The sequence below is a fragment of the Serinus canaria genome, chromosome 1 (genome assembly GCF_022539315.1).
Source record: "Serinus canaria isolate serCan28SL12 chromosome 1, serCan2020, whole genome shotgun sequence".
Classification (NCBI taxonomy): domain Eukaryota; kingdom Metazoa; phylum Chordata; class Aves; order Passeriformes; family Fringillidae; genus Serinus; species Serinus canaria.
Genome location: NC_066313.1, coordinates 19,731,078 through 19,757,938, shown reverse-complemented (window position 1 = coordinate 19,757,938; position 26,861 = coordinate 19,731,078). Strand labels below are relative to the sequence as shown.

At 42.2% G+C, this 26,861-nt stretch overlaps 1 protein-coding gene across 9 annotated transcripts in view; it reads right to left on the bottom strand.

Moving 5' to 3' along the window:
- PHLDB2 (pleckstrin homology like domain family B member 2) overlaps positions 1 to 11,709 on the bottom strand; it is a 75,425-nt gene extending 63,716 nt beyond the window's left edge. For 6 of the 9 annotated variants that reach the window (XM_030233977.2, XM_030233978.2, XM_050981035.1 and 3 more), the window contains exon 1: positions 5,510 to 5,592. The gene's annotated coding sequence lies outside the window, so the exon portion shown is untranslated. The other 3 variants (XM_050981041.1, XM_050981056.1, XM_050981044.1) reach the window with 3 other exon arrangements.
- Between the last annotated feature and the right edge of the window lie 15,152 nt (positions 11,710 to 26,861).

Here is a 26,861-nt window from a genome sequence, read left to right as displayed (position 1 = left end):
TTCTTTACTTCTGCCTGGGCTGATACCTACCTCCCTTTAGCAGAGTCTGCTCTGGCACCCACTTTGCTCTTATGTTACCCATCAAGAGGGTTGCAGTGCCTCAGGCATCACCACGGCCCTTCTCTGACTGATAATAAACCATTTTAAACAAAACTTTCAAACTTGGCCATCTATCTTTTAAGGTTTTTTTGCTCTTCATTGTTTTTTTCATTTTCAGTTTCTCGCTGAACATCAACAGTGACTCCCTACAACTCTTGGCACCTCTACTATTTATGACATTTCTGTTCAAAACTCCTACAGCAGTGTATTGCCACTCTTGGAAAACAGATGAAACCCCAACTGACGGAGGGTGAGGACAAAAGCCCATCACTGGCACCACCTGCACATCATTAGAGTTTCATTTGTTCTGCCACAAGATCTTCAAATGATTAGGGTCTGTTTCAACTATCCAATAAAAGACACACTGATTTGGAAGCAAGAAAGCCTCTTGAATTTCACACTCTAAACAAAATTTGGTGAATGAGAGTTGATTGCTTTAGTGTCTGGAGATTTCATTTTCCCACAGTACAGCACACCTACATGCATAAACAGATTGTTCTATCACCAAGCTCATTTACCTTTTTCCTGTGTAATCTGAGGACAATTTACTTACTCCTGATTAAATCAAACCTGGTTTTATTCCTGATTTACTCTGCTTATTTTCAAACAAAAGTCTTGATAGGCTCAATAGCAAAGTAAAACTCACTGGAATCTACTGTTTACCTCTGAAACACTTACATGGAAATCCACCTTTCCCCAAGCCCATTGTCATACTAAATATATTCACAGAAAGGCACCTGCATGATTTGGTGGAGATTCTGTACCCATGAATGGACACATCTTTATGAGACAGTAAAGTCATCTCTGCCAAAAGCTGGACAACTCAGCAAGGTTGTGATCTACAGGCTGCACTAAACATCCTTCTTCATTTCCTCCTCCTACCCCACAACATAATACACTAGACCCCAAACGATACCTAATTTCTTGCCAGCATCGTCCTGAAATCTGTTCAGTCCCTGTCTTTTCAAGATATAAATCCTGCAACACATAGGTCTTTGCATGCAAGTGAGCACAAGCTCTGCTTACAGGCAGATTGTTTTAGTTCCTAAAACTCACAGCTTGGCACCTTCAGCAACACTAAATAAATTAAAAATCAAATATCTGTGAATCATATTTGACTAAGTCACTCCCTTGCAACCCTGCAGATTTCCGGTGTGGAAAAGGGAGTGGCAGAGGAAGTCGCTCTTATGGCTTACCTCTTTCTCTGAGAAATTATCATGTTGATACTGGAGAAGAAGAAGAAGAAATAAAACAGTGCAACGGAAAACACCCTGAGTAAGATTATTCCACTCATCAACCACATATATTTTACTGTAACAACCTACATGACTACTCCAACCACTGCACTTAAATATGACATTTTTAATTACCCTGTCTTACTGTTATAACATGATTCTCTCCTATTTGATAAGGATTGGTGTTGCAGGCATTGCCACATCAATTGCTCTTTCCAATAGATGGACATAATCATTTTAATCAGGTCACGACAGCTGACAATTTTAAATGCGCATAAAAAATGAAAACATTCATTACCATGTAAACACTATGGCTGGGTGACTACAAACTGAGGGTCGAGCCATTTGGTAAGACAATATATTGCACCATCTACTCAACAGCATTACTTTAGTAGACATCACTGCCTCTCCTTACCTTAGAGTCACACTAACCACTGTTTCATCTGGAGTAGCTCACTGAGAGAAGTTAAAGGAAGAAGGAGGGTTAGTTCCTTTCTGCTCGAACAAAAGCCCCAGACAGATAGAAACATACTTGAAGAGATTTCTGTTAAAACAATGAACTCCTTTCATCATGCAGAAAGACGGGGTTGACAGAGGACAAGCCAAACTCCAGCCATAGTCATCTTTTCTATGTTGGTACCTTTCTTGTAGTTAAGTTCCAGAGTCAGTTATCCGACCCAACGACTGTATCATCTCATGACAGTAGTGACAAGCTCCTGGTATCATTCTGTTGCTATTTCATTAACTCTTTTCCTATTGAAAAGTTGAGTATGTTCAAAAGATTTACAAACTGAAACTTTAAAGTTTCACACAGAAATGGCAAATAGAAAGCTCTGCTGGTGGGCTGTGACGGCTTACTGTGCAGACTAAGAAAACCCAAACCAAACAACATAGCTGGTGTACAAAAAATACACTTAAATACTCTAGACCAATATAATTCTCATTCCTGAAGCCAAATAAATACAGACTTTCTTCACCTAAAATTTCAGGAAGGGTACTGAGTGCAAAACAATTATGTATCCAAATTCATATCATACAGGAGCAGAAATTCTGTCTGTATAAGAGCAGAAAGACCTTAAAGAGAAGTTTCTCTGTTCCCACCCTACTTGACATGACTAACTTGCCCCTAGGGCACCCCTGCCAAATACAATGAGAACAGGTAGGTAAGGCCCAAAAAGTCTAAGCACATAGAAAAACTAATCAAAACAGCTTCATCCCCTCGTATTCTTTTTTTTTTTCTTGCATGTCCTTACCATTTTTCTCCTATTTATTGCATTTTCCCACTCTCAGGCAACCTTTGCCCATGATCTGCTTTCCTTTGTGCTGATTTCTTTCACTGCCACTTTGTGCCTGTCACTTCCTTCCATTAATAAGTTCTCTCTAGTGTCCACTTACTCTGACAGCTTCTGTCTCCTGTTTCGCTCATCCATTTCTCTCAATTTGTCTCCTTCCCGGAATGCTTGCCCCATATTTCCAAATGTCCCCTCTAGCTCTTTAACGCTTCTTTATTTCCCAGCAGTCTCAGGGAAGCATGCCCCCAGACTAAATGCTTCTCATCACACATGCTTGGCAAACCCCACCATGACAGTGACAGCTCGAGTGGCACCTGCTGTGGCTGCTGGGCTGCCAAGCCATGGGTCTGCCTGCACCAACACGGGGCAGCATTTATCAGCAGGTCCCAGGACTGTGTTCCCTCAGGTGAGGAACAGAGGTGCTACACCTGCAGTTACACTATTTACTATAATAAAGGAAGTTAAATGAAGTGGTTCACTTAAAAACTGACTCCACCTGCACGAGACCTGAGCAAGGAAAAAACCTCAATCTTGGTCATATTTACACAGTTCACTCTACACTGTAGTCCCTGGAGGACCTTCTTTCTACGGGGGAAAAATCCCCTTGGATTTCTGTGGCATCTTGGATGTGCTCCACCAGTCTAAAACAAATCCTAAATGAACAGCACCTGCTCAAAACACCCAGAACATAATTTTATAGCGGCTTGTTTAATTCAGTGGGAAACACTGTTTGCCTTGCTGACAGTTATTACACACCAGATTTAACCGTTCATTTTAACAAATTAAAATGGAAATAATACACAGTGAACACAGTGTTAATATCTTCATTAACAATCACCAGCACTTGCCAATACAAACTTTGATTATTTCAGCTTTTCTCTGGATCTTCAAGTGAAAAAGACAAAAAAGATCTTCCCATTTAAACATCTTCCCATCTTCCATTCTTCTTATCCAACTCCAGCCTCAAGATGGATCAGCTACCTTTAGCTCACCCAATCTCTACTTCCTATCTAAACCCAAAATACTTTAAATTTTTCATGATGGGCTTTGTTGCTTCTCAACAATAGTCAACTGATGCCTTTGACTACTTCCAAGGATATGGTTGATAATTGTATCTGATAAGCATAGACAGTAACTGATATGGAAAAAAATGACCACTCTTCCTGCCCTGGCTGATGGCAAAGATTACCATTTCCTCAGTAAAAAGAGACACACTAATGAGTCGAGTAGCATTTGTCGAAATGGAAGCAGAATAAATTACTGGTGCGTTAAAGGAACTGTGTAAAATGAACTATATAGAAAGGGTGGGATGTCACTACTTGACAGCCCTAAAGGTATCTCTTTTTCTGTAACCCGCTTAGTTAAGACTACCCCTCCCCATGACAGCAAAGGTAGGCACTCTCCCATCTTCTCATCGCTTAATCTCCTATTTTTCCTACACTGCTTTCTGCTGTGGGAAAGCAAGCCCATCCTCACCCTTTGCAATTCCATTCTATCATGCCTTACTTCCTCCCATCTCTGATCCTTTCCCATGTTAATAACTTATTTTTGAGGACATTATCCACAAGAATATGGAAAATACAAAAACCAGAAAGTTCACTAAACATGAAAATCTGCAAAAAAGGTTGCTCTCGTGTCCCCCTTCCTCCAAGAGAGTGAAGGTGTGGCACAAAAATGAAATATTCACCATGTTCTGAGTGGCAACATGTTCACCCAGATGCCCTGAAGATGCAGACACAGAGGATTTGGGCACATGCAGAGTCAAGGCACAGACAAGTTGACAGGCTGACAAGATAAGCATTTGGGGGGAAAAGGAAATGGTGACAAAAGCCATGTGTGTGAGATCAAGCAAGCACTCAGTGCAGGAGCAGAAAGCCATCTCTTAAGTCTTTATGTAAGCGCAGTCTATTTACACTTCTGCACATGGGTAAATTCCTCAGGCAGCTTTGGGACAGGAGAAGGAGCGGGGACCGTAGTTTCCAGCCCGCTGCTCCCTCTGATCGCGGGCAGCGATATCTTCCCAAGAAAAGCTCTGATCTCCAAGCTGAACTCACCACCGAGCGCGGGGCTTCGAGAGCCGAATCCCGGCTGCTGACAGGGCTACAAGAGGGGGAACTTGGGAGCTCTGAATCTGTCAGGGGAGGTGGAGCTCAAATCCCTGATTTCCGTCCGCAAGCCGATCCGCCGTATCGCCGGGTTCCTGCCGCTAAACTCCAGAGATGCCGAGACGGCATCCATCGCCGGCTCCGCGCCGGCAACCCATCCCCGCCGGGCACGGCAGCCCTCGCACAGCCGCAGAAGCCTTTATAAACCACCAGCCGAACAAAGGATCACGGACAAAGAGCCTTGTCCCACGTCTTCCCCTCCACCAGGTAGATTATTTACGATGGAAAACTAAACCAAGCAAAGCCAAGCCCCGCCGTTCCTCCATTTCTTCCTCAGACCTCGGACGGATGCCACCGGCGCCCCCGGAGCAGAGGCTTTGTTCGCCAGCGGGGACGCGGCAGAACCGGGGGAACACCCGGACAAAGAAGGAGAAGCGTCTGGAGACGAAATGGGTAGGGAGGAAGGGAGCCCCGTCTTTATCAGCTGCGGGGTCCCAGCAGAGCCGGGCGGCAACAGGGGACTCCACCGCCCTCACCCGTCAGACGTACCAAGGGACCGAAGGCGGAGGAGTGGATGGGGGTGATGGTGGCACAAACTCCCTTAAAAGTAGCTCAAAAAACGGAGACGGCTCCAAGCAGCTGAGCCGGCGTCAGTCCAGGCTCTGCGTACCTGAGAAGGACCCTCTTCCCCATCCCGCGGGGCCCCGCCGCCTCTTTCCATCCTGGCCACCCGGGAGGACATCACCCACCCCACGGGACGGCGCTTCCCCGCACTCACCGCCGCCTCCCGCCGCCGCTCCCCGCGCATCCCAGTCCCCGACGCCCGCCGGGCTGCAGGAGCGCCGCCGCCCCCGGGAGCCGCCCCCCGCCGCAGTGCCCGCCCCCCGGCGGGGCCGGGGCACCCCCGCGGGCTGAATGGTTCGATCCCCTCAGGCCGGGGTCGCGGGAGCAGGGCGGGCAAAGGGCAGCCGCGATGGGGGGAAGGGACGGAGGAGGGGGTGGACGGGCGAGAACGGGAAATGGGCACAGGGGTGTCCCCGGAGGGGCCGCCGTGGAGCTCTTCACGATCCATAAATATGAGTCGCCAGGCAATTTCCTGCCCGCGAGATTAGCTGAGCAAACAGGGCGGCGCTGACAGGGCGCGGGCCCCATTTTCCGTGCCTGGGGCGCGCTTTACCTGCGCCCGCCCTCCACCTCATTTTCCTCCTCCTTATCCCCGGGGAAGCCGCATTTCAGAGGGGGCTGCCCTCCGCCCTCCCGATCCCGGAGCGGAGCCGGGTTGCTTCCGTTCCCTGACTGGGGCCACCCTGCCACTCACGCAGCCCGGAGTTGCCTCTGCCTGAGGTGTCCTGAAATTCAAGATTTTCACTTACCTGAGAAAAACACACTCATGAAAGTGTGTAATACGTAGACACCCTCGTGTGTATACACACACGGAGATCCCAAAAGACCCCCGTCCAGTCCCCATGCATCACTGAAGGATGTAGCTGCCACCACTAGCTCTTTGCTGTTTCCAAAGCAGGGAACGAGCTTTGGAAGACCGGCCGGTCCTTGCTGCAGGAATTTTCACACCAGAGTAATCCTACAAACCAGCACCAGCTAGGCAAAGCGTGTTTGCAAGAGCAGCGCGTCTGGCCCGTCTCGTGTTTGGCAAGCGGCAGGAGGTGCCAGGACCCACCTTCAGGTGCTTGGAGCTGTTACAAGGGGAAAAGAAAAGGGGATAAAGCCTCCAGGGAGGGGTCGTCCCTCGCCCGGGAATCACTGGGTGCTGGCAGCCCAGGGCGTATAACCAAGCTTTGCTTTCCGAGCGCCTGTGCGGCGTCAGGCTTGGTAAGGAAACTTCGGCGGTGAGAGATGGGAGCCAGCGTAGAGGACTCAGGGTAGTGAGCCAAAGTATCCTGCATAGAGATCTTGTTTCGTCCTGTGTGGCCTCATCACTTTACCTTTCACCATATGTTTCCCAAAGAGGGAATTCGGGGATAGCAGCACTTACCTGCTGTGCAGGGGTCCTGCGGGATGGGTCAAAGCTCACCCAGCACTCGGCCAGGTAAGCCACTGCGGCGGCTACCGCCTCGTCCCGTGTGCCACAAGCAAACGGAGCTTGCTGTGATACACTTCCTGCCTTATGTGTTTTACTTGACTAGAACCATAACTGTACTACAATATAAACCTGGTAATAACTCATTAGTACCTGAAATCTGTATAGTGATACCCACAGTACTAGAGAATATTTTTTAAAAGATGCCCTTGACTGTCCTAGTGTCTACTCTGGTTTACTATAAAAAGACAAGCGTTGAGACTAATTACTCTAAAAGGCCAGAACCTAGATGGTCTCTTCTGTGATGCCTCCACAAACATCCCAGTGTTTCATTTTCCACTAGCATTGAACCTGGCTCCTCTGTTTTGTTCACTGAGCAAGCAAAGCACTTAAAAAACAAATGCTTATGTGTGTAATAAATGCAGAGTTAAGGGCATGTTCACAGTTGGTAGAACAGAAAATTGCTTTTAATCCTGCCACAGACAGAACCAAAAGCAGCCAACCTTCCCATCATCTCACATGATCTTCCTTTAAGTGGGAAAAACTGTAAGTAATAGTCTGCAAAAATCTCCCTAGGAATGTGAATCCTAGAAGTATGGAAAGCTGTAACTTTGCTCTTGTGGTCAAACTGTTGCTCTGAAGGACTTGTGATATGTCAGCTGAAATATTCCTTCACTTAGTTCCTACCCAGTAGATGAGAAGGCAGCAAAGTTGGATAAGGCAGACCATATGTTTCCCCTGCTACCTGTATGCTGTGAAAACTTTGTCTAAATCAGTATCATCTGTTCCTTTTCAGCAAAAGAAATAAAACTACAGAATAGGACTTATTTCGAAAATAAGTACTCAAAGTAATTATAAGTACTCAGCCGTAGCTGAGGTCCTAAAGTAACTTGCTAAGTTTTAATGTTTAACAGGCAAGAGTCTGGCAATATAAAACAACAACAAAAACTCCATCTTACATTTTATTAGTAGGAAACACTTAAAAATTAGGAAACAAGAGAACCTCCATAAACTAAAGAGCTGAAAACTCCTTTTGGAGCAAAAGAAGCAATGCTATTTTAAAAATGTCAGGAAAAAGTCTATGGGAACTTGCAAGAGAGCTACGAGTCACAGATGGGTTCAACAGTCCATTAACAGTTTTCATGGCAACTGTACTTCAACATCAGTGGCGCTGCATATCACAGAGGCTTTTAAAATTCTCCACCCTTCAGTATACAAGCATGCCCGATAAAAGTTTGGTTTCCATGGTAATTCATATGAGTAGAAATCAATGTGGAAATGTTTACAAAAAGCATGCTTTAATCAGGAGCATTGCAAATGGTAATAAAATGCCATTTTGTTACCATACTTCAATGCCATGCTTCTGTAAAATAGGTGAAATCACTTCAGCTGCTTCAGAACTGAAATAATCTCTGAGCAGGCACCCACAGTCACAACCTCTGCATTACCTGGTCCCTTACCTTCACAGATTTTATTCACATCAGGTGTGGACAAGACTGCATTTCTGTCAAATGAGCCAGAGCCCACAGCCTTTTGTTACCTGTGGGAGGAGAGGCCATTCCCAGTCTGACAAACTTGGTTGAGATAAAGCTTCCCATTGATGACTGGGTGCTGTTACACCCAGCCTTTTCATTGGTGGCAAAACTGGTCTGGTGTCTTCCATTTTCTGCCTTAACTACTCATTTGGATTCATAGTCTATGACTTGTTACATTCTTTGGCGGGTGATCCAATTTTTTTTATTTTTATTTATTAAAACCAGATCAAGAAAATGATCCAGGTGAAAGCTATTCCTTCCCAATGCCTCTATGTATTCTGAAAAAGGTCCCAAATTACTTGCATTAGAGTGATTGATGAGAAGAGAAACAGCTAGATATGAGCAGTTGTGCTTGAGACTGGACCTTTGTTTCTTGAACCAGCTTCACCAACACACCAATGGATTGTTAAGTTGCACACTTTTTGAACAAACCTGTAACAACAATTGAAGTCATAAGGATTCGATGCTTTCCAGGATGTAACCAGAGCACATTGAACCACCTGTCCATAGCTTGAAAACCAGACCTTTGGCTGAAACGTCAAAGTAAGCAGTGATTCCTCTGCTGTAACTTCCTCAAAGACATTTTGAGGCAGTGTAGCAGGCTGGTTACTAGGTTATGAAAGAATCAATTTTTAAGGCTTGTTAGGAATCTGCAAAATCAAAAGGCAAGTGGAGGATGACTGCATTCATCAGTACCATTCTGGTGAAAAAAAAATATCACACCCTGTACTTATAATGATCATCCTAGTTAAAAATCTATAAAGCTCTCAATGTAGCATTCAATAGAAATGTATATCAGTAATAAAAGAAGTTGGGGTTCAAGCAGTGGAGTGTTCTTGTGACTCATCCTGAAACTTTCTTGAACTGTCACACAAAAGCTATCAAGAAGAAACTGCCTGGGGAAAATAAGTTAAATGAGTAAACAAATCTCATGCTTCAAGGCACAAGTCAGTTGCTGGAAGGCTCAATAAAGGAATTTCCTTACACTCTTTCTTTTGCACAGTTGTACACAATTAACTAGGTTGTAATTGCAAGGCAAAAAAAGTGATTAAATTTTGCTCGTTTTCTGAATCATCAGGCACTAGCTGCTTTTGCAGTTGAATTCAGAGCTTAAGGGACAGGTCTGGTAGGTGGGCTTTCTTGCACTTCAGTGAGTTTTTGCCTAAGTTTACAATACATTTGGGAGGTTTGCTCTTCCTTTATGCTGACTGCCCAGCCCACAGTATAACTCTGTTGCAGAACTACCATTAAAGGAACACTAATTTAGACAGTTAATTTTCTGTTAATAATCAGTAGTTACCTTAAAAAAATAACTCTATAATTGCACAACTCATAATGCCTCGTTTAAGTAGCAGCAGTGTTGTACCCATAATGGCCTAAAGATAAAAAGAAGACAAGATTTGTCAGACAGGTAACCATTTTCATTAAGCAACTGGACCATTTAATGCAATAGAAGAGCATGCTATTTCTTCATTAAAAAGGTTATTTTAGTAATCAAAAGAATTTTTGCTACCACAGTATGGACATTATTTCAAATCACAAGAGCACTCCCCTATTAGCTTGTGTATGGTTCTCTGTCTTCACAGCTGATTAATTGGTTCCCTTTCCTAGAATCAGTGTGTGCACTGGTCAGTGGGGGTGGTTTAGGGCTTCATCAGCCAGCTCTGCTAGTGCTGCTAAGATCTCTACAGCTAGTAAAGCGTTTTTTCCTGTACACAGGTACATTTTGGATATACGATCTGTGAGAAAACACGTTGAAAACTACAAGCACTAGCTAAACCTTGGTCAGTGCTCCTCATAGATGCCAAAGCAGTAAGAAAGCAGTTGGCAGAAGACATGGTGCAAATTCTGGAGCTACATTGGTTTACAATTATAGTCACAGATTAGGACAGCTAGTAGTTTTGTACTCAGTGGCTGGATACATGGGTACCTTCATTCCATAGTTGCCTTCATTCCCCTTCTAGTCTTATCTTTTGCCCAGCAAGCAATAAGCTGATTCATAAGTCCTTACATGCACCAAAGTTTGGTAACTTATGATTTCCTTCTGATTCCAAGACAGGGAAGTTTTCTATTCTCCTTTAGTCTCTATCAAATCTGGATGCATATATAACAGTACTGTGGGTCATGTCAGTAAGACAGTACTTCCTTTAGAAGGAAGTGAGATGAAATCTAAAGCAATTTTAGCTATTTGCCCAAGGTTACACAAGAAATCTCAGTGGGGGCATGGTATGGAACAGAAGAACCAAAGTTACTACTTTAATTTCATAGTTAATCTGTGTAAAGATGCATCTCTTTGTACTGAAATAAATTCTCAATTGCTTTCTTCCTCCTGCAAAAAAGTATTATTTCTCTTCAAGTGAAATTAAATTAATTAATATGGAGTCAAAAGAGGTAAAACAATGTATTTGTACCAAAAAGAAAGATGGCTGCCAAAACTTATTTCTTTCTGTTTGGAGTCATTTGAGCTTTTGTAAAGGAAAAAGCCTTGTCTAATGAAATTTCGATAAAATATATTCTCACAACTCATTCATGAAGCTGTTTTTACTGACAAGTTTTTATATGTGCATTCAGAAGGGTTGCAGAGGTTTTCTTTTCAGCAGATGGCCCCCAAATGTGGAATTATGTCCCATTAGCCGCACAAAGGATGACACAATATTGCTACTACTTTTTTTACAGTAGTAGGGGCCAAATGAGGTGCAGACATAGATTTTAGCCTCGGATTTCTGGATTTTTTTATCTCCTAACAGAGGCAGGATTAAAAGCATCTGAAAAATGTAAATTATAACAATTCTCTCCCTGCACAGCCCTTACTTAAGATTGCCTTAAATGCTTAGACAAAATATGCTGCACCCAGAGACAAACATGCTGAAGATGTGCAAATACCCAAGGTAAAATCAGCCTAAACCAAAATAGAAGTCAAATGACAACCCACCACTGTAGGAACTCAGCACATCACTCCTGATGCCCCGAGCTACCGAGAGAACCCTTGGGGGGCTCGGGAGCCTTGGAATGTTGCCAAAAGCACTTGGTGGCTTGATTTTGATCCATCCAGGGATGTGCCACCGATGTATGAGGAGATGGAACCTGTGAGAATCACTCGGGTGTGAATGATGAAGGGAAGACATAGGGTAAATCACAGATTTTGGGGTTTTGGTACAGAGGGGTTGTGGAGACAAGATGGAGGAATCAGGGCATGTCACCAGGCTCTTCTTTCTTCTTCTTGTCGTCCATCTTCTGTTGTGATGTTGGCACTTGTGGATTGGTCTGGGGTGAGGGTGCACTTGGTGATGAGGGTGATAGGTATTGGGGATAAAAAGTAAATATGATATACGTAGTTTTTGTTATAAAAGATGCGACCGCCTCATGGGTGGTCAGAGTGCCTTTGGCTGCCGTGCTGGTCAGATCCAGGTCAGGCAGAGAAGGGACTTTGTAGATAAGAAACAATAAACAATTCTGAAGACCGAAAAAACCTAGAGTCCAGACTCATCTTTTGAAGCCCAGTGTGCAAGAACCATCCTAAGCATGTGTGGGAGCAGAGACAGACAGCCGAACCCCATACACCACCACGTGGCTTTCCCACTGCACTTGCACCCCCTTCAACCCTAAAAGTATATCAGGATAGTGGAGAATGTCACAGAATGCAATACGTTCATCTCCAAACAGAATATGCAAGGGAAAGGGGAAGATGGTCCAGCACTTCCCCACAGGTTTTTAACAGATGGGTGCCATACAAGCCTGGCTCCTGAGGCCAGGATATATATGCCTCGTGCCAGATTCATCTGTATTCTGTTCTTTCCTTTCCTCCTTACGTCAGCCCAAGTTTGGCTTACCCTGGGGAATAGTGGGGGACCATGCCCAGCCATCCTACAGGCAACACTGTTCCCTGTGCTTGCTGTTGGATGTGCCACCTGTCTCACAGGGTCTGTCAAAGGCCAGTAATGGGACTGGGTTCCGGCAGGTTGGGCAGGGGATGAAACTGTGGGAGGGCTCTGGATCACCTTGCTCTTTGTGCAGGCTGCAAACTGCTGGAAGAGCTTTTGGTAAAGAAAGTAAAGCACTTGGGTACGTCAGATTCAGAGTTCTGCATCTCTCCATCTGCCCAGCCGGTGGTCAGTGGGAACTCTGCTCTTTAACCAGAAGCCAAAGCTTTACAGGGCAGCACACCAGCTAATGGTACAAGGTAAACTAAAAAGCAAATAAACACAGATATTTTGGGAATATGAGTAGTTTGAAAATGCTGTTTTACAGGAGCTGAATAATGAAAAGTCTGCTGTCTTATGCCCGTGTCCTCATCTATGCTGGTCCCCACAGAGCACCTGTCCCTGTCCTGCCATGCTGCTCCTGGAGCTTGGGCATCCCTTTTCCACAGAGCCCCACATATGCTCTTTGCTCCGTGTTTCGCTGCTGTGGACATGACACCACACGTTTCTCATGAAATTCCCACTGACTGATGTAGGATTAGGCCCTCAGGAAGCAATAAAATATGCTTGCTGACCCCACAGTATCACAGGAAATTACCATATGACAATATTTAGCACATTGTTTAAATAAATTCTAATTTTGTACTGTAGTTTAAAGACCACTGTAAAATCTGAGATAGGAAGCTGGGGGTAGTCTGGCTTCTTTGTCGTAATGCCTTGTTTACATGTTCTTTTTTTTTTTCTTCTTTGTACTACTGAAACCTTAAAGCACTCAAGGGGAAGTATCTCAGTATTGGTGAGCAAAAAACCTTCTTTTTGGTTGCAAGCTCCTCAGACAATCCTGTAAACTAGAAGCCCATTCTAAACAAAAATAGAAATGCACTATTTCAGTGATACACTTTGCCAACAGGACATAAATTACTAAGCAATATGAAATGGCGACCCAAAAGTAGCCCATAGGAGCTGGGCGATTATTGCATAAAGAGAGAGAAGGAATGACTTAGAAACAGTTTGTCATTAGTGTATTTTTTTTTAACTTCAGAATTTTAATGGGAGAAAAATGTTTATTTATGCCTCCAATCTCCTCTTTAGTTAACGGAGGTTTCAGGTTCCCCCTCCCCCTTCTTTTCTGGAGAGGCTGCCAAGTTTTCCCAGAGCTAAAAGCAACAACTTTCTGTTAAACGTTACTTCATGCTTCTGGTATTAATCTAATAGGAGGCTGGATGGGGAGGAGGGGGAAGCTGCAATGAAAGCTGATTTCCTGCCATGCAATGGGAAATCCATTGAAAATTCAGATCTAACACTAATTTTAACAGCTGGATGACTGCTTTGGCTTTTACTTGCCATAGGAACATACAACTGCATAGAGGTTTTTTGATTATAAAAACAAACCAGATGTCAAACAAAAGGCAAAATGAAAAGGAGGCTTGCATTTATAAATGCCCCAATTAACGCATCCTTTTCCACTACTCTAGAAATATAAACAAATTTTGCAAATTGTCTCTTATTTCTGTTAACATTTCTAATATGAATATTCATGAAAAGAGAAAATATCCAAGAAAATTGTCTTCCTAATAAATATTTACTTGGGAAGTGCTCCAGCGACCACTTTGAAAAGGGCATTAGTGATTTTGAGAGTCACACAATAGAGACATTTAAATAAATCTCTTGATGGAGATGAAAAAATCATCATGAAACCAGTAGATTGTGAACACTCAAAATATAAGTGAGAGAAAACTGTTCTGTAGCAGTCGTGGCCGCAGAGAACATACAGCATAGAACTGTTAGCAGCACTTCTCTCAGACTTGACTATTCTATTAATAATTATTTGAAGAGTGATGGCCACAAACGTAATCCTTTATCTTGACTATTTAAAATAACGGCTGTTTTCTTCTTTCAATGCTTGTTGCTCCACCTGTTTCTTACACGCCATATGGCTCCAATCACGACATATTGCAGAAGATTTTTTTACATTGATGCAAAGAAAGCTTAATACAGTACACATGCTGAAACTGAATGCTGTTTTGCAGATGAAGCAGGGCTATAGCTTGTGTATGTATACAAGGAAGGACCTTTACCACAGATTGTATTGATTATAAAGCTTTACCTGCCCGCTGATGCATGCAATCACAGAACATGGCAGCTGTTTTTTATGTCCCTAGCTGCAGCCAGCTGTTAGGCTGAAAGTGTTAAGTCATCCTTTTCATCAGTCCTGGGCTTGCATTACGCTAACTGGAGGACTCTCAGGAGCAGTGATGCCTGAGAAATCCCAGAAACTAACACCCAAAACATGAAGTTATGCTATGTGAGCAGTGAGGCATCTCAAGGGGCAGATAAGAACAGGGCTGGAACATTTGATAGTCTGAAGTACTATGGGCAGAAGAGACGAGGAATGGGCAGAAGAGACAAGGAATGAAAGCCTGGAAAATGAGAGAATGAAAAAAGTTTCTGTGGATATCACATTAGAACAGATTAAGCTGTTGAAAAGGCAGAGACCTCTAAAAAGAAAATTGTTTCCTGTTTCTTTATTTTGTGTTCCTAAACCCCAGGACATTATGCATAGTTTTTAAGTCAACAGGACTCTTGCCATTGCTCTCTCTGTACTCCAAAAATTCCAGCTGCTATCAGGTTTTCCTTGTAATGGAAACAAGCTGGCAGAACTTCAAAGTCTTGATAACAGTTTATACAGAGAAAGGACAGGAACAGTTAGTTATACTTCCCTATTAAAAATGTTGTTTTCACCTCTCAATGTTTTGTAGAAGTTGGATAGAATTTGGCAATGAAATGGTGCTACTTGTGTCTGGTCAAAGCTCAGGAAGAGAATGTCAAAATGTAGCTGTACTGGAATTTGTTTGGGAAAGGTTATCTGAGAGCTCAACTTCTGTTAAATATGCCATGACCAGGGGCTATGAGCACCATTTCATGGTGCTCATAGCCCCTGGTCATGGCATATTTAACCATATCCTCACCAGCCTTGATCTCAGTTGGACAGCTTTTCAATGGCTAAGAAACTGAAATGGAAGTTTGAAAAATAGGGATATATAAGTTTCCTATTTCTTTATTGGAAAGCACATGCAATTCTGATAAACACTAAGACAGTATGAACCCTCCAAAGAACATAGGAAACTAAGTGAAAAAATGAATGGGTGAAAAAATGCTGAGTAAGTGAAAAAACCACTTCAAAATAAATTTGCCTTTGATAAACAAATCCAGTTCAAACAATTTCATCTGAGTCTTAATCTTTTCTAAGTTTTTACCACAGTAGAATTGTAGCTTCACTTTCAAAGCTGTCCTAACTTTCCATTTTTACTTCTCTGAAAAAAAAGTTTCTCTTTTTAAAAAGTACTATAGTCCCTCATTTATTTTCTTCCTTCTTTTCTTCTTCCCTGATCATATGCAACAGCAGAAATGGCCTTTGTTAGCTTTTTCTGGGCTGCCAAGAAGTCCTTTCCAGAGCCCCCGTTTCACAGGATCCCTGTCACGGAGCATCTCAGCAACAACACACAGAAGAGCCTTGCATTATCCTCTCTTCCAAGGTGAATTATCCTTGCTCTGTTCCTTGTGTTTCAGCGCTGAGCTCTCAGTTCCCCACCCGTTGCTGCCTGGCGTTTGTGCTCTGAGATCTGGGGGTGGCTGATGCGACAGCAAAACAAAGCTCTCATTACTGGGTTCGAGAAGCGACTGCAAGGCTCAGTGGGCCAGCTTCTGTGCCTCCCAGCCCTCATTACATCTGAAAAAGAGCATCCTGTACTCAGAGGGAAGCAGCTTGAGAGGCTGTATAAGCCTTGACACAGTAGGGTCAGCAAAAGGTCAGCAAAAGGAGTTAAATACACGCGTGCTGCTGTAATCCCCACCCACTACTGGATCACTGAGTTTGCACCAAAATTTCTAACACAAAAAGGTCAAGAGCTTCACAAAAGTTGCTCGTTCACAGTGTGCAGCACTCAGAAAAAGAGAGCTGTGAACAAACTTATGGGTCTATCTCATGCTTTAGTTGACTAAGGTGAATTTTGATTTATTTTTCTCCCCCAAGGGAATTCAATGATTTTTGAGGAAACAACACAGTAAAGAAAGACTTCACTGGGCTGTGCAGTGATCTGAACTACAGCTTTGCAGTACGGAAGTGGTTCATCATGCAATTACAGCACTTCATTTAATATCAAAATAAGCACTTATTTCCCATGCAGTTTTCTTTCCTGAGTCTTTCTTTAGTGGACACAAGTGAACACTGTGCTTTTTGTTCTTTCTCCTCCCCTTTCCTCAGTAATCCTTTGGTATTTACCTCTTCTCATTTTGGATTTCCTGTCTGTACCCTAGGGAAAGGATTTTCCTGTGAGAAACAAATGTCATGTTGCTGATCTGTTTGGATGCCTATAGTTCAAGCATAATCCTCCATGTGAAGCAAAGCTCTCATCTACCTGCTACCAGAAGAGTACTGCTCTCAGATTTTTTTTTTTTTCCTGAAACATTTCATTTGGAACTAGCTTTATAGAATCAATTTTCTGGTCCCTAGCAGAGCTGCTATTTCCATTTTTAAAATAAAGGTGGATGCAACTGTTTTAGGTAAGTGAAGACCTAAATTGGATTAAATCTCAAAATTCAAACCAAACATTATTTTGAAAACATATGTACATACATACTTTCTGTAGGGTCCTGCATAGCACATATGTTTTGGTTACTGTATTTGATGTTTTGCTCTGAGAGGGGGAGAAAAGCAAGTGTGAGTACTCTGCATTTCTTCTGCAAATATACAGAGAGCAGGGGGCAGTGACTCTAGTATTGTGATATTAAACACACACAGCTGTTCCTGAAATTGCAGAAGGTGGTTCTGCATAAGAGAAGAAATATTCCTGGCAATTCACACCTAATTATTCATGGAAATAAAAGTCACCAGCAGGACAAGAGAAGGAAAGAAAGCTCTGCATTTGAGCAGCAGAAGTCCCAGAAGATGTGTCTGCACAGGTGGTTGAGACCCAAAACTTTCTTTCCCTCAAAGACAGATCAGAGCTTTTCATTTTTTCCAGTGATCAGAGAGACCAAAAAGCCTTTAGCCTCTGGGCTGAATCATGTCCAAGGCTGCTGAGCCTTGGGTGACTTGCTGACAGGCCTTGGAAGTGCTTGGGAAGAGAGATGCCACCTCTCTTCTCTGGCTCTGGAGAGGCAAGAAGACATACCACAATCGTGATATGATTACAGAAAAGTAGTTTTTGGAAGCTCCCTGGGGATTATGTTTATGTACATGAATGCTCAAGTGCAAGGTACAAGTCCTATACTGAGCATGTGTCATACCAACAGAAGTGCAAAAGTAGGGCTAAGGAGTGGAGTATATTGCTCAATGTATTTTCATTTAGAGGTCTTTAGTGTGTTTGGTGCTTAGGATGTTGAAAATGCCTTAGATTTCTTTGCTATCCTCTTGTGGTATGTGATAAGAGCTGCTGGATTGGTGTGATAGCAACTGTGGCAAACAACAATCTGTCTTTGAATGGTTGTGCTGTACAACTTCAAGCTGTTACAGAGCACTGGGGAGGGTTTTGTGGCTTGTGGTGTATGCAAAATGGGTGATTTGTAGACCTTCTAGGTCTGACCCCTGTGCTTGTGAGGCATTGGATTGGATGACCATTGGATGACCACATATACAGTGTATGATACTGCACACTATTTTAAGAGAAATAAGTAATTGCCTTTGTTGTATTCTCACTTTGAAAATTGACTAAAAACTTCTTTACTTCTTTAATGCACATGAAAGAATGTCTAGATGTTGAACAGTGGGTAATGCATTCTGGAAAGCTCAAAAAAGGCAGTACTCCTGCCAGTGCATCACCAGAGAGCTAGCTGGGGTTCAGAAGAATGCAGCAGAATCATGCGCAACCTTGCTTCAGTCTTACATTGAACCCATTTGCTTTTCATTTTCTTCAATGTCAGTATAAGAGGAATCTAAATCTACACTTAGTGATCATTCATGGGACTAATGAAAGGCAGATGCAGACAGTGCTTAAATAAAAGTTAGACTGGGTTGCAGGGGAAATCATGTGGAGCTTGCAGACACTTTCAAACCAGAGGAACTATCTGTGAAAGGCACAGTTCAGAGAGTCTTGAACTTTGTCTCAAAAACTCATAATGTTAGAAATCTCTTAAGGTCAGACAGACAAATAGACTTGTCAAAAGCCTAGTTTTTTTCAAATAAAGACACAAGGGACAACCTTTCTGTTACAGCAGACAACCCATTCACGTGCTAAATCTAGTCAACAAAACAAACATTGTGCAAAATCCTTCTAGGCAGTGAGGCAGGTGAATAACCAAGGAAAGCTTGTTCAAGTTCATGGGAGAGACCATGCTGTACACTTTAGTAATCAAAAAATAAAACTGAACTGTGATTATGCTGACTGTACAGTAAAAAAACAAAGCAAACCCCCAAGTGCAGCTCTCACTTTGCCAGTTCAATTCTGTAACAAGTAAATATTGCTATGTGGAAAGCTCCAGTAGAATTGATTTAGGCTAGGTGGGTCTGGTTTGTGTTTTATTCTGACCTGGCCTTTTCTTTCTAATTGATGCTAATTTTTATTTTCCACATTGGAATCTGGAGTTGCATTTCAAATAAAAGGTTCACTTGTTTAACTACAGTTAAAAGCGGAGATACCTGCTTCTTTGCCACTGCAATAATGAGATCTACCAGAGCATTGCCATCTAATACTTTTGCATAACTTATCACTTGCAGGTGGACAAGAGTTGGAATCTGGTACTGCATTTTTCTGACACAAAGCTTTCTGATTTCAGAGCAACTCATTAAACATGAGTTCTCACATATCAGTGTGAACTTCAGAGCCGATAACACCTTGCTTTCCTGAAGCTCCAGGTGCCTGACTTCTGAAAACTCAGCTTTTATTCAGTCAGAGAAAAAGTATTTATTTGGCTGTGAGTTTCTTTATGCCTTCTCTGCATGCGGCCCTGTTGTCTTTCTGGTTTCTCTTCTTCATGAACAGAATTCAGCCACCTGCACGTTAATTCAGCCTGTTGTCAAACCCTCCACCTACACAACATTTTTTAAACAGCTTTGTACATACCCTCATTTTTGGAGTGGTGGCTCCTATTGTTTCTGCTATCTATTCCTTAAAGTCCAATTGCACTCTGCAGTTGATTTAAATGAACAGTGGTTGTTACACCCACTACCCTCAGCAAGTGCCAGCATCACAAGATATGCATTTTTAGCACCCAGGCAAGCGACTGTGTTTATGGCCCTCAGAACTACTCAGCAGGACACTAACCATGGATTATAAGTTTGCTCAGATACACAGATCTCTTCCCAGAGAACTTCTAGAGCTGCAGACAATCTTCCTCTACATTCCTACAGTAATGAAACATCGTATTTAAATGCAGTGGCTCCTTTTTTTTTGACAAAACTAGACTCTGAGTACTACAGAAAAATGGCCTGTTCCACTCTACCTCTTGCTATATAAATCATTTTCCTATCCCCAGCTAAATCTATTTTCCAGTTAAGTATGCCAACAGGCTGTTCTCTTTGCTGAAAGATCTGGATTTTGTCTTATCTGTAGATTTATAACTTTGTGGAATGCAACTCTACACATTTCAAAAATAACCTGTATTGTCAGCTAGCCTTAATGTGGTAAGATATAGCACAGCCAGAATAAAGAGATTTTTACCTTTCAGTCAAAACTGTCTTTTATGGCAATGAGTAGAAGACATTGGAACACCCACATTCAAGTTTCTGCTTTATTTATCTTAGTGGGTCTGGAGTAAAAACCTCTGGTCCAACTTGGGAAGAACTTTTAAGTGGGATCCTGTATCAGGTCAGTGCCTGATACCACAAAACAAATATTTAGGAATTAAAAACATCCCATTATCATCCAAAAGCAAACATTAGTGCAACTGACTTAACAAGAAAAATATATGTGTAAAAAAGAACATTTCAGACAGTTCTCTTTTCACTGCAGCATTGAATAAACAAATTTCAAACTTCCAATTCTGTTGAGGAGCAAGCACAACTCCAAAGAGAACAGCAAATCCCCCAAGTGACAATGCAGGTACCTGAGCCCAGGCCATAAATCTTGATTTTAGATAATCCCTCATTTCAAAATTGTGAGCATGCAATCAACTTGGGAGACCACAGGAATTTTTGACACATTTTTGTTCTTGTCAACAGCCCCTTTTCCTGGGTTGTTTGCTCTCCCCATGCTTGCTAGTAGCCCCATTTTGGACGCTTGGACCAGGACTTGGAAATGCAGCCCAAGCCCTCAGTTTTAAAAAGTTAGACATGTTGCAACTCCATGTTCCCATTCTGCTGTTCTCCAAAATAGCATATGCTGCAGAGTAGACCCACAGAGGAATCACACAGGTGACTGACAGCTGGGAATTTTCTAACTTTCAAGCACTCAGTTCTCTTCTAAAGAGATTCTAAAAACACACCTCGATATGTTTCTAAAAGAAAGTTTAAAAAATTGTGGAAATTATATCACATAGAAATTTCAGAACTTAGTGTGAATCCCTAATCTCCAGGGTTAATGACAAAGTACGTGCCATATCTCTTCCTTAAAGCATGAGGTACTAATATTCCTCTCTGAAAAGGTATGTACATTTCCCAACCTAAGTTGAGAGACCCTCAGTGATATTCATTCTATAATATTCTGCATAAGCCATATGTCCACTTAGTGAATAGTCCATGCTTGACTTGTGGAATTCATAACATCCAAAACAGTAAAATGGAACTCTTAATGTATATATTTTTAAAGTAGCCTTGAATGCACATATTTGTGTCTGCTCTTTCTATAACAATACTGTGCTGCTCAAGGGATGGCTGACAGAGCATGGATGCTTCTATAATGGGCAGTCTGGGAGAGAGCGAGTTTTTGCAATGCTCAAGAGGAGACAACAAAACCAGCTGTTCAGCTTAGCTGGCTTGTCAACACATTGTCCCCATAATTAGCTGTGCCCTTTGCAACATCTTATTACACCAGCTGACCTAAGAAACATCAACATCTCCTCGGACCTGAAAAGCGTAGAGTCCCGGTCAAGAAGTGGCATGAGCTCACCTTCACAGAGACATGGTAATCCTCAAGCATGAATGACTTCTCAAGTTAAGCTGTCGCTTTCCAAAAGCCAGGGTCAGGACCCAGGACTTCATTGATGAAGACATATTAAACCCTGTCCAGATCAGAGCATACACACTGAGGCTGCTGAAGGCAGAATAACCATACAGTCAGAGCCAAGTCACACTGATATTGTATGGAGCCTATTTGGAGGCTTGGCCTCAATTAGCATATAAATGAAGTGGTACACGCAGTCGCAGCTTGCCAGAAAATGAGACAAAATAATCTCCCCAGTCTGGCAGCTCTCTAGAGCATTTAGTTTGTGAATGAAGAGCTAGGCACACTTTGAAGCCAAGCTGGGTCCACAGCTTAGAGCCAGTTGACTTTATGTGGCAAAAACACGTCTTGAGAAGTCATGAAGGAGACCAATGCTTTTCCTGCTCTTAAACTAAGTTTCTATTATAGGAAAGTGACTTTACAGATACTCATCATTGTTCCAGAAGACTGATAGCATTTCACCTATTGCATCCACAGGCCCAGATGAGCTGTGGTGTGGCCCTCCTAGTGCAGGCTTCTGGCCATTAACAATGTTTGATTTTATTCCAAGTAAAGGAGAAGGAATGGAAAGTTCACAGGAAAAATTATACAGAGAGATGTGAGCACGTAGCTGCTGAACTTAGACACAGACAGATATTTTACTTAGGGATCTTTATTAGGTAAAGAATAAGGACACAAACACCGCTTCAAAGACCTTCAAAACTTGTGCAAAATAGCATAGAGGGAATGAGTAGCCATGTTTACTTTTATAGCCTATACAAGCCTTTTTAATGTATTTGAATTGAGACAGAAAAAAGAAAGCGTGTGTTTTTGTGCAGATGCCTTTCACATTCATTAGGGTTTAGTTTTTCTTCTTTAAATATTTTCAGTTGTCAGGGGCCCAGCTCAAACGCAAAAGCAGGGGAATGTAAGCACAAAGGTATGCTGATTTTTCCAAGAGTAGTGCAGTCTTATAAATACATAGTCTGCTTTGGGGAGAACTGGATTTCTAGGAGAGAAAGCAAAATAGATTTAAACGTAGGTAAAATTCAAAGGGAATATCAGCGCTGGGCAAGAATGGTGTTTTTCTTCATACTTTTAACTCTATTTTAAATATTGTTCCTTGGGAAAAAAAAATCCACTTTCTATTTGCATTAGCAACCATGGTCAAGCCTACTTTGACTACACACATAGCTGTATCTTGTTCCCTATCCTGGGAAAAACGCTTCTCTTAATTAAAGGATAGAAGTCACAAGAAAACCTTAGAAGTGTCTATTAAAATCCTCTTGGCACCCCTTCAACTAACTTATAGTTTCTTTCTACACTGAGTTTGTTCCTTCCCCTAGTTTTCAAGCTTCAGTTTAGTGCTTTCCTACGGTGCTGTAGTATCTGTACTCTGGAGTTGCACAGATGACTCACACTTTGACAGTGCCCTGAGCCTCCTCCTCAGTGGGGTGAGGTGCTGTGCTTTGCTTCTGCTCTTCTACCCACTTGGCCTTGTAGGCACCTGAACATGTGAGTTCCTGTAAAAATCCAGAGTCATCATCCGGTCCTGGACTTGCTCTAGCAGTCAGGTAGATACTGCAAGATGTCCCCTCTGCTCCTCACAACCAGGAAAGCTGTGATGTAAGTAACCTCTTTTTCCATGGCATGAAATAGTCAAATAACGTTAATGAAAAGCAGCAATGACAGCGTGCTTGAGCACGAGCTGGGAATTTTAACAACTTGGATTACAGAAATATGTGACATCCAACTTGATTCAGTACAAAAAAAATTTAGATTAATATCACAAGACAAGAAACATAAGTACCCCTTGAAAAACCCCCCTTTGCCCCTCTCATTCACATTACTCACCCCTTGGCAATCTGCTTCCCTGGTGAGCCATTTCTGGCACAGCTGTTGTGAGAAAGGAGGTTTCTGATCTTGCACTCTTAATATCCCATTCAAGTTCCAACAGGGGAGAAATATTTCACTGAGGAATTAGCATTTGATTAACCCACCCTCACAAAACAAAAATAATAAAAAAAAAAAAAACCCAAAAAACAATAACAAAACAAAACAAAACCCAAAAAAAAGGGAGCAAAGTGGTTCATCAAAAATGAGTATAGTAGAATGAAATAATCCCATTACTCAGGGCTGAACCAAAGTGATGATGTAGATCTACTAGTAACTTCAACCTGCATCTGTTAATCAAATTAAAGGGCAAAACTACTGTAATCTTGTTAGGTCTTGTATATTCTGACAACACCACCTGAACTGGAACAGCAAGATAATTTTCCAGTTGTTCGCATTCTTTGCTTTCTTGTGGTCAGGAACCTAAAAGCAGTGCTGGCAAAAAGAGAGGGCTGCTTCCAAAAAATTTTGCTCTGTAAATACATTTCTTATTCATGCTTCTAGGCACATAACATCACCTCCAGGATCATGAACCTTTTATAACCATGACCTCTATCTTGGAAACTAAAGTCTGTTACAAAATGAAGATGCTACCTCTGTCCTGAACTCACCCACAAAAGGTCCTGCAGAGATTAATTTGTAACACTTTTCTCTGTCTCTCTTCCCCCAGCCCCCTCAAAAAGGCAAAAAAAGCAAAGCAGCATAGTAGAGCAGGAATAATGATAATTATGTAGAGCTTTTCCTTGTCTTATTATTTTAGCACACAGTCAGATTAGCCACCTTCCTCTGCTTCATCACCTCGATGGCTGCCAGAGCTGCATCCAGCCCTGACACCAGCTCCTGCCTCTGGTGCAACTTCCAGTTAGGAAAGTGTACATGGTGAACACCTTTTAAGTATTCACAAAGTATTGAGCCTCTCTGTACCTGTTTGTTCCAGATTGCAAGGCAAGAGTATTCTATTACCATCTGTATGGCAGTTGTCTTTTGTCAAGCGGGCAATTGTCCTTATCTCCTTCTCTGAGTGATCACAATGCTCCTCCCTGGGAGGGGACATCTGCTGATAACAGGCTATTGAATGTCACTGCATGACTGATAAGAACTACAACATCCCATTGTGTGATGCTCCGCCCAGAGGGAGGAGCCAAGCATTGCTACCCAGATATAATCCGGAGGTTCTGGAACACCAGCATGGCTTCCCACTGGATTCCCCAGAGGAACAGCAGCTGCCTTTTCTTCCACTGGCTCTTCAGAGGAAGAATACACCCTTTTCTACAGCACCCCCTGCTGCAACAGAACCACACCTGACACTCCAGGAGGACTGCAGCCACATTTCCAACTGGACTGCTACCAACACCCTGACCAACAGGGTCTCAGGTTGAGTTCTGACTCTTGCTAGTGTTGTTCTAGTGTACTGCATGTTTTATTTTATCCTTTTATTTTTCTTCCCTATTAAAGAACTGTTATTTCCTGCTCCCATATTTTTTGCCTGAGAGCCCCTTAATTTAAAATTTATAGGTATTCGGAGGGGTGGGGAGGGTTTACATTCTCCATTTCAGGGGAGGCTCCTGCCTCCTTTAGCAGGCATCTGTCTTTCCAAACCAAGACACTATTGCTTGTAGAACTTAGCATTAAAAAAGGTCAGGAGGAAGGTTGATTTCTCATTTTAAAGGAACTGATATGAAATACAAAGATCTCAGAGAAGACATATGTGCTTCAACATAAACTTCAGAGACCAGCTGCAAAATAATCGTTGGGTTTCAGCTATAAACCAACTGAGTTCTACAGTGGGTTTATATATCTATTTTGGTTAAGTTATTTATTCTACAGGAAAAATGCCCTTTTTAAGGCCTCAGGAAGACAGGGGGATGAGAAAAGACAAGGAAGTCCTACTTATGTTGCTAGAAGAAGCTTCACTTCTACACCCAGAAAGGGACTCTAAAATAAACGTTTTCACAAAGGCACAAATTTGGAAAGTCTTCAAGAAAATTATACCTTTTAATAAATAAATAAATAAACCTCACAGCTATTTCATCAGGATATTTAAAGTTACTTTCCTGCCTTTAAAAGCACACTCTGTTTTTTGTGGGGAAAAAGCCCCGCAGAGGTACAGAAATTACAGCCCAAGGTAAACAAGAATAGTATGCGTTTCAGTATCTGAATGAAGCAGTGAGGTAAATGGAATGGACATTGGATTGAATATAAAGGCGAAGAAAGAGATCGATTGCTCAGGTCAAAGACTTTTTGAAGATCCAGATGAAAAACTGTCCTCTGTGGCCTTAGTACAAACAATACCTTTTAAATTAATTAATTTTACTCAGTTAATTGCTGTGTAAGGGTAAAGCCCACACTGAAAGAAGGGCAGCTCTAACTAAAAGAAGCTTCTAAATGAAAACAGGTGATATCTGTCATCTTCATCTAGTCTAAAACACACAAATACTAAAACATGCCATTTCTCATGCTATCCTTTTGTCCCTCAGAGAAGTCCAGTTTCTTCCATAGGTAAAACTGAAAAGCAGGCTCTTTTGGCTTCTCTTAAAAAAAATCCAGTAGAGAAAAACCAAAAGATGAGGTATTTGTTTTTTATTCTCAAATTTCTGAAAAACACCAAAGTGGTGTGAAAACCTAATTAAGAGTAACAGACACCCAAATGGCACCAAAGCAGGAAACATTTCCAGAAGACCCCATGCCAGTAGAACCCTTTGAATCCAGCACAGCTCTACTGAAGGTCCCAACTCATTCCTTCCAAAAATGAGTTTTGGGAACCAGAAGCCACAGATTCTAAGTCTTAAGACTACACCAGCTGTTGTATTGCACCAAATAGTTTATTTAGTTGTTGCACTGGGGATGGGCAATTTCTACTGAGCATGTTGGGTAAAGTAGATGGGTTTTCCCTCTCTCTCATCACATGGTCTCCCCCTCACACACTCCCCCCTGTTTTACACACCTGGTCTGTCCCACAGGTACTTCGCCCCTCCCCATGGCATCCCATTGGCTCTGTCTCTCTCTCCCCCGCCCCCCATCCCCCTAGGGTATAAAACCTCCTGTGTGAGAGTTCCAATCCCTCTTTTTTACCTGGGTGACCCATCATCTGTGTCCTGCCCCAAGCCAATAAACAGGATACTTGCACCCATGTGGAGAAGAGCGCCTCTCGTCTTTTACTTTCGTCTATGTGGGTCCGTGTGGGCTAGAGTCTTAAGCTAGCCAGATTGGACTCTTATAAGGCCCAGGAAAAACATGGATTACCGCAACCAGCCACTGATTTATCATCGCTTAGTTTCTTCTCCCACCTATCTTACAGATACTTGGGTGTTTAATCATTAACTTAAACTAATATTTAAAAGCCCATCCTTCTGTCCATTTTTCTTTTGCTTTCTGATTTTAATCTCTGTATTAATAATGGTTGAAGTGTTTTTTTCTTGTTTCGTATACAATAAATACTATATTTAAATATATATACACTCTGCTAGTTTTCTCACTTATATTATACATTATATTTAATAATTTAATCCAAGAGCATGCTCTACACTCCTGTTTAATGAAATTCGATGCATAAATAAAATTATTTTCTTACTTAGTATTAGCCAAAGAAGAAGTATTAGCACAATATAGTGAGAAATTTACTCAAACCAAAAGTACAAATTCACATCAAATTTGCTAAACCATTTTA